The 8,372-nt window shown below is 54.9% G+C and overlaps 1 protein-coding gene and 1 pseudogene across 1 annotated transcript in view; both read left to right on the plus strand.

Annotated features, from left to right (window-relative positions):
• Positions 1 to 1,103: 1,103 nt before the first annotated feature.
• PAPD5 (PAP associated domain containing 5) overlaps positions 1,104 to 8,372 on the plus strand; it is a 24,384-nt gene continuing 17,115 nt past the window's right edge. The window contains exon 1 of the mRNA XM_006777046.2: positions 1,104 to 1,233. The gene's annotated coding sequence lies outside the window, so the exon portion shown is untranslated. The remainder of the gene's footprint in view (positions 1,234 to 8,372) is intronic.
• Positions 6,080 to 6,516, plus strand: LOC102759839 (annotated as a pseudogene).

Consider the following 8,372-nt stretch of genomic DNA (forward strand, 5'->3'; position numbering starts at 1 on the left):
AGGCCATTTTCCCCCTGTGCCCTCACATGGTGAAAGGGGACAGGGGCTCTCTGGACTCTCTTTTCTAAGGGCATGGATCTCCTTCATGAAAGCTCATGACCCCATCACCTCCAAAAAGGCCCCACTTCCAAATACGATCACACTGGAGGTGAGGCTTCGAGATGAAATCTGTGTGTGTGTGTGTGTGTGTGTGTGTGTGTGTGTGTGTGTGTGTGGAGGGTGTGTTGGTGCGTGTCTCTGTGTGCGGAGGGTGTGTTGGTGCGTGCCTGTGTGCGGAGGGTGTGTTGGTGCATGTCTGTGTGTGGAGGGTGTGTTGGTGCGTGTCTGCGGAGGGTGTGTTGGTGCGTGTCTGTGTGCGGAGGGTGTGTTGGTGCGTGTGTGTGTGTGGAGGGTGTGTTGGTGCGTGTCTGCGGAGGGTGTGTTGGTGCGTGTCTGTGTGCGGAGGGTGTGTTGGTGCGTGTGTGTGTGTGGAGGGTGTGTTGGTGCGTGTCTGCGGAGGGTGTGTTGGTGCGTGTCTGTGTGCGGAGGGTGTGTTGGTGCGTGTGTGTGTGTGGAGGGTGTGTTGGTGCGTGTCTGCGGAGGGTGTGTTGGTGCGTGTCTGTGTGCGGAGGGTGTGTTGGTGCGTGTGTGTGTGTGGAGGGTGTGTTGGTGCGTGTCTGCGGAGGGTGTGTTGGTGCGTGTCTGTGTGCGGAGGGTGTGTTGGTGCGTGTGTGTGTGTGGAGGGTGTGTTGGTGCGTGTCTGCGGAGGGTGTGTTGGTGCGTGTCTGTGTGCGGAGGGTGTGTTGGTGCGTGTGTGTGTGTGGAGGGTGTGTTGGTGCGTGTCTGCGGAGGGTGTGTTGGTGCGTGTCTGTGTGCGGAGGGTGTGTTGGTGCGTGTGTGTGTGTGGAGGGTGTGTTGGTGCGTGTCTATGTGTGCGGAGGGTGTGTAACTGTGTCAGTCATAACGTCCTCCTGTGAGCTGCACTGCTGCGCTGGTGTTTAACTCTCCTGCTTATCACTTCCTTATCTGAAGGTGAGGTAACGGTGGACTTGGTGACATTGAGTGAGGACATTGGTGTTTGTCCTTGGCCAGAGGGTCAGTCACATGCCCAGCAACAAGGCGAGGTGCACAGCTGGCCGAGTGGGAGGCTGTGTTTTCGGGGGAGGAGGCCCCGCCGCTGTGTAGACTGCTGCTGTGCAGTGAGGCAGGGCCTCGGCAAAGGGCAGCTGAAGGACAGGTCACGTGTGCCCACTGGTGAGGAAGTTGATGGCGGAAGGGCTTCTCTGTGACCTCCTGTGGCTGCTTGGAGACCATCCTGTGAAGCCAGCAGTGCCCGGGGGGGAGCTGGGACGGACTGTGCAGATTCACCCCCTGGTGACATGTGAGAAGCTACTGGGACTGTCGGGCTAGATTGTGGTGACCCTTGATTCATAGGTCCCCTTTGGGTCCTAACAGAATGTGGTCTATAAGTGTTTTAATATTGCTTTTTTTAAAAAAGTGTATTTTATTGATTTCAGAGGGGAAGGGAGAGGGAGGGATAGAAACATCAATGATGAGAGAGAATCATTGATCACCTGTCTCTTGCACGCCCCCTAGTGGTCATTGAGCCCGCCACCAGGGCATGTGCCTTTGACCAGAATCAAACCTGGGACCCTTCAGGGGTCCTGTGTGTGGTGTGAGGTAGGGGTCCCGGGTCATTGCTCTGAAGGTTGACCCCCCCAGGCCAACGCTCTATCCATTGAGCCACACTGGTAAGGCTGTTTTCAGTCTTTCGAAGAGGGTAACAACTTGCTTGTTAGCTTGCTCCACGTGCTAAATGACCGAAGTGTCGAGTTGCCTTGTTCAGGCTTTTCTAAGTCGTTCATTTCCTGGCTGCACAGTCTTCCTGTGACTGACTTACAGACCCCCCTGCGCCTCTCACTGTGCTTTGTGGTGGCAGCAGTTACCTGTTGATGGAGTTTGGGTGGTAGCCACCTTCTGGCTGTTGTGAGTAATGCTGTGAGTGTTGGTGTGGAGGTGTCTGCATTCTGGTTGCAGTTTGAGTTTGCACCTCGGGGTGGCATTGCTGGGTCAGATGGTGACACTGTTTAACCTTTGTAGGGCTGCCCAGCTGTTCCGCTGTGGCCACATCATCTGACATCCCCTCAGCGAGGCAGGGGGCGCTGGCCCTTCTGCATCCTCACCAGCACTTTTTTTTTTTAAATCGTAGCCGTCCTGATGGGTTGAAATGGCATCTCATGGTTTTGATGGGCATTTCTCTGATGCCTAACGAGGTTGACTATCTTTTCTTGTACATGTTAGTTATCCATGTATCTTCTTTGGAGAAATGTCAGTTCTTTTGCCCATTTTTGTGTGGTGTATTTTGTTGTTGTGGTTGTTGTTGTTGTTAAATTGTAGGAGTTCTTCGGATATTTTGGATAGTAACCCTTTATCAGATATGTGATTTGCAGATATTTTCTCCCATGGTTGGTTTCACCTTTCCTGTATTGATAGTGTCCTTCAGTACATGAAAGTTTTCAGTTTTGACAAAGGCCAAGCTACCTTTTTTGTTGCTGTTGCCTGTGCTTGTAATATCATATCCAGCCCTGCCAAATGCCAGGTTCCCTGCCGACTCCGCCATGTTTCTGTTCGTGTTTCCAGCTTTAGTTGGTAAGGTTGGGCCTTTGCTCGGTCCTGGGTTGACTTTGTGTGTGGTGTGAGGTAGGGGCCCTGTGTGTGGTGTGAGGTAGGGGTCCTGTATGTGGTGTGAGGTAGGGGCCCTGTGTCTGGTGTGAGGTAGGGGTCCCTGGTCATTGCTCTGCGTGTGGATGTCCAGTTTCCCTGGCCCCATTGGTCCAAGGCTGTCCTTCCCCTTTGGCTGCTCTCAGCACCGTCGCTGAAATTGTTCTTATCACAACGTGAGAATGCACACAAGTATAACATGCTTATCTTCAAAGACTGTACAAACAAAACGAACTAACAAGTTAAATTCATATAAAATGACAAAACCAATAAAAGTGGAAATGAGTGTTATGGGACAGATGACTCAGCCCAGTCAAATTGCTGCCAGTGTGAGGTCGCTATGCCGGCCGCAGTGTCGCGAGTGTGTTCCAAGTGCCTTTCTTGCTCCGCCACGTGCCCACTCAGTCCTCTTCCCACCTCCTCTACTCGGAAACCCTCAGAACTTGCGGGTGTGCTGTGCACTTGTCAGGGCTGACTGCTCCTTACCGGAGCGCAGACCCGTCCCGGTCCCGTTGGCGGTGGTGTGGCGGGAGCAGACACGTGGGCTGGGAATCCCAGGTGGCTCCCCTTCCCAGGGAGGCGCGGGGTGAGCAGGGCAGGCTTCTGCGTGTGTTTTCAGGGTGATACTGAAATGAAGGCACAATGTGAAAGTCCCCACAGGGAACAGATGGGCCGGGGATGTGTCTGCCACTTCGCTGAGACCCGGCTCCATGTGTGACTCACATGACTTGGTTCCTGTGATGTCCAGTTGGAACAGTTAGAAGGAAATTTCGGGGGGGAGGAGCTTGTTTTTCCTTTTAAAAAAAGTAATTTTTATTGATTTTTAGAGACAGAGGAAGGGAGATGGAGAGAGGGAAGGAGGGAGAGAGAGGAACACCAGTGCATAAGCAGAACACGGACTGGCCACCTCTTGTGCCCCCCCACCGGCTGTGTAACCGGCAATCTGACTGGCAGTATAACCGGCTGTGTAACCGGCGATCTGACCAACAATGTAACCTGCGATCTGACCGGCAGTGTAACCGGCTGTGTAACCAGCGATCTGACTGGCAGTGTAACCCGCGATCTGACCAGCAGTGTAACCGGCAATGTAACCGGCGATCTGACTGGCAATGTAACCCTCGATCTGACCGGCAGTGTAACCGGCGACCTGACCGGCAGTGTAACCGGCGACCTGACCGGCAGTGTAACCGGCAATCTGACCGGCAGTGTAACCGGCGACCTGACCGGCAGTGTAACCGGCGACCTGACCGGCAGTGTAACCGGCGACCTGACCGGCAGCCTTCGGTGCCCTGGATGGCCGCGCCCTGCCAGCGAGCCCACGGGCTTCTCCTTCCCCTTCTGTGGCGCCTCCATGGGGCGCGGCCGTCTGCCTTCCCATGCTGCTCCCCTGGGCGCAGGCCTCAGTGCTGATCTATAGCCTGCATCTCACTGCTATGGCTTCCCCCGCAGCCAGAAAAGGAGGGGTGGCTGGGGTGCTCTCGGGTGAGTGTGTGTGTGTGTACTAATTTGGGGGGCTGTCTGATAGATCTCCTCGTGTGTCCCCGGGGCTTCACAGCTTTCCCTGGTCTCAGGGCCGGGGCTGAATGCGTGGAGCTGGCAGCGGTCGGTGAGTGAGCAGGGCTGCCTGCGTGGGAGTCCGTTAGAAAGACAGCCGGGCCAGGTGCCCGCGTGGGGTCAGCAGAGGCTCCTCCACGCAGCGCACGCGGACGGAAAGGTAGTGGCAGGTGCGCTGGGCATTTACTACTAAATGGGTCTGGTCTGAGGCTTACGCAACATACATGTGCGGCCGGGGGTTGTGTAATCCATGCTCTAAGTGCTCTGTCTTTCTGTGGTCAGCGTGGCTGCCCCGTGGAAGCGTCAGGCGTGATTTCTGCTTCGTTGTTTGTGAGGAAAGCTTATCCGGTTTGGAACCAGGAGGGGGGGGCATTGATTAACATGGAGGTGCTGGTCTGCTGTTTGGCTTTCGTCCTTTTTGTTGTCACCATGAACTTCGTGGCTTGTTTGTGGGAGCTGGAGACGGGGCCACGTTCTCTGAGTTGTCGCTTTTATTTTAGCCCTCACCGTCGCCACGGAAGGAAGAATCCACCATGTTCCTTTTCCTGGCGAAAGCAGAACAGAGGCTGGTGACAGTGACTTGACTGAGACAAGCCTACGTGACATTTGTCTGGTAGCGTCCTCCTCTAGCGGACGAGGCCGTGCAGACCCGCCCATCGCCTGATGAAGCGTGGCCGTCCGTCCAGTGGGCACGCGGCACCCGGTGCCCGTCTGCCTGGTCGTGGTTGGGCTGGAAACCTGTCTGGTTGGTTATAAAACACACACAAACACCACCAGCTTTCCTACATGACAGACAGAACACATGTAAGAAGGGAACAGGGTTCCACTCACTGGAACGTCAAAACCCCCAAATGATGGAAAACCACGCCAGACGTGGGAAGAGGAAGGAAAGCCACAGGGAGCAGGAAAGACTGGAGAGATGTGGGAAGGCCGTCCTCACACAGACCAGTGAGCCTGCTTCTGACGGAGAGGAATCGGCAGCAGGAGCAGCCAAGGACATTTCTGAAAACAAGCTGGAGATGAGTTCGGGGAGGACTGGTTTTGTATGATCGGCTGCTTATCGATTTACACAAGAATTTCACCGGGTGACCCGAGCCCTAGAAGAGACAGAGCGGCAGCAGATCCGAAAAGAAAGCCTGCGGCAGACCCACGGCCTGAGTTGAATGTGGCACCGAGGCTGCGTGTGAATCGGGGCTTTCAAGGGCAGGAGGAAGGAACTCTCTTGGTTTAAGCAAAACCCAGGCGAAGGCCTTGTGTTGCCCGGTGCCCGGGCGCCCGTCGCGCAGCGGCTCCCGGGTGGCCCAGCACCAGTGGCTCCTGGACGCGCCCCGGGCCGGCTCCCTCCTCCCTGTCGCCAGGGCTTCCCTCCTGCAGCTGGAGGAAACGGGGTGCGGCTGTGGAGACCCCCGCTTCTGTCTGTACAGCTCGAGGCCAAGGAAGAGAACGACCTTGCGGAGTGTCGGTGCGCCGTCCTCAGGAAGCTGCCCCACGGGCTGGGGGCTGTGTGCCCGCCCTGGGCCATGGCCGTGGGGTGACACCGACGGGGTGTCCCACGCCTGCTCCATCCAGAACTGCAGCCTCCCCGGAACCTCACCGGACGGAGGGACGGACGGCAGGGACGGGGCTCGCTCCCCATGGAGTTGCTGGGGGAGGGGCCAGGGGCCAGGCCACGGGACAGGCTGGGGCGTCCTGTTCTCCATCAGTAAGGGCGCTGGGAGTAAGATGGCGGCTCGCGGTGAGCAGGCGTCAGGGGTGAAAATATGCCTGGAAGCAAATTTCAAAAGCATTTTCTCTTCAAATATTCTTCCATTCCACCTGATAAAGCATCTTGATTCACCATGGCCGCATCAGCAGTGAAATGGGCGATAGCAGACAGAACTATTTTGAAACATTTATTTCCAATCCAAAATGGAGCTTTATACTGCGTTTGCATAAATCCGCATACGCTTCTCTTCCGGATGACGATAATTGCAAAGTAGAACTTGCTTTGGGATCTGATGGCAGGACGGAAGTTTGCTACCATCCTTCTGTGGGTATCCCGTATGAACACATCAAACCTATCCCTCGGCCAGATCCTGTGTGTAATTATGAAGAAACAGGATCAAATACTGAGAACCAGATTAGAAGGAAAGATGAACACTTGGAGCAAGGACCCGCGATAGAACAGCTTAGCGAAGTGTTCTCTGCTACTGAGCAGCGTTGGTGTCCTATGGACAGTGTCATAGATGTCTTAGCAAACGGAATCCTCCCAAAGACAGGTGATAGTGAGGTTTTCAGTAAAATGCTGTCCTGTTCTCATTTGCCATTTGAGAAAATGCAATCAGATATATTCACTACTATGTTAAAATAATAATAAAATGTCTTTTCAAAAAAAAAATTAAAGGGCGCTGGACACTGAGTGGCTGTTTGAAAAATAAAGTTACGAGTGAGTGATAGTTTAATAAAAGAAAAAGTCACCAGAGAAACACGTCAGATTTGTAAATAGACTCTAGTTTCTGAGCCGTTTGAGGTTCGCAGCAAGTTGAGTGGCAGGTGCAGGGGCTCGTCCCTTCCCCCGGGGTCACCTTTGCTGCCGGGTCCTGAGCTCCCGGTGGTGTGCGTCGCGGGGGTTGGATAATGTGTGACGACGCACCGCTGCGCCCCTGCCTCCCTTCCTCCCCCAGCTCTGCGAACACTCACCCTTCTACCGTCTCCGCATCGTCTGGCCTTCTCCCGAATGAGGTGGAGTCGCACCGTCCATGTAGCCTCTTCGGTCAGCTTCCTGCGTTTAGTAACACGCAGGTAAGGAAGGGCCTCCGTGCTCCCTGGCTCTGGTCCCTCATCCTTCTCAGCACCGGCTGGTCCTCGTTGTCGGGCTGTCAGTTGATCCACCTGCTGAAGGGCCCGTGGCTGCTCAGGGCCTGGCAGGACGAGAAAAGCCGCGGTCGCCTCGGCGGGGTTCTGTGTGGACACGTTCCCAGCTCACTCGCCAGCTCCCGGGAGCGTGGGTGCTAGACCGGACGGTACGAGTGTTCAGTTTTGTAAGAAGCCGCCAGCCGCCCTCCCGCGTGGCTGCCCACGCTGCCCTCCCGCGCGGGAAGTGGGGGGTGTGGACTCCCACGGCCACGTGCTCCCGGTAGTCAGGGAGTGATCTGGGTTTTGGCCGTTGGGATAGGCGGGCAGTGGTGTCCCGTGGTTTAATTGCAGTTCCCTGGTGACACACGATGCCAGGCATGTTTTCATGTGCTTGTTTGCCGTCTGTTTTGGTGTGTGTGTTAGGTGCCTGTGTGGGCCTTTTGCCGAGTTTTTGGGTGGTTTTGTTGAGATTATGTTTTTATACCGGTTCCTTATCAGGTTGTGGGTTTTGTAGATAGTTTCTCGAGGCTGCGGCTTGTCTCCTCATTCTCTTGACAGTCAGATACTTCCCTAACCTCAAGGCGAAAAGTTTGAAACTGGGAAAGGGAGACCCAAAGCAGAGATCGCGGGCTGATGGCTAACGACTGGGTCAGAGCTGCACCGGACGGTTTGCTGGACCGTTTATCTTGTTCAGCTCATCTTTCGAAGTTTATGTCAGAATTTTAAAATAAAATGATACCACAAGAGGAAGGGGCGCGTGCAGCACTGGGTGCACATTCCGACGCAGGTGGCATTAAGTGGAAGCACCTCCTGTAGGTGAGGTGTGGGCCTTGCAGGTTACCGCCCCCACACTCCCTAATGCACCCCGCTCCGCAGGGCAGGTGAGCTGCCCTTTCCTGTTACCAGTACATTCGTTTACCACGGCCCTCTGTTCCTTTTCGCAGAGTCATAGGCATAAGTCCATGCAAATAAACCATCTGTACACATTGAAAAACTTCACACGGTGGAAAGACTGACAGGAAAGGGTATTTGCCATATGTCTCTATGACAAAAGGTTAATACCCACCTATATATATAAAAGCCTAAGCAACCTTACAACCGAATGCCTGGAATGACCGGTCGACCAGTTGCTATGTCGTGCACTGACCACCAGGAGCAGATGCTTAGTGTAGGAGCTGCCCCCTGGTGGTAGTGTGCTCCCACAGCCAACCTCCCATGGCCAGCCAACCTTCCCTGGTCCCTTCCCATGGCCACCCAATCTCCTGTGATCCCTCCCCCTTGCC

The sequence above is a fragment of the Myotis davidii genome, unplaced genomic scaffold, assembly GCF_000327345.1.
Source record: "Myotis davidii unplaced genomic scaffold, ASM32734v1 scaffold328, whole genome shotgun sequence".
Classification (NCBI taxonomy): Eukaryota; Metazoa; Chordata; class Mammalia; order Chiroptera; family Vespertilionidae; genus Myotis; species Myotis davidii.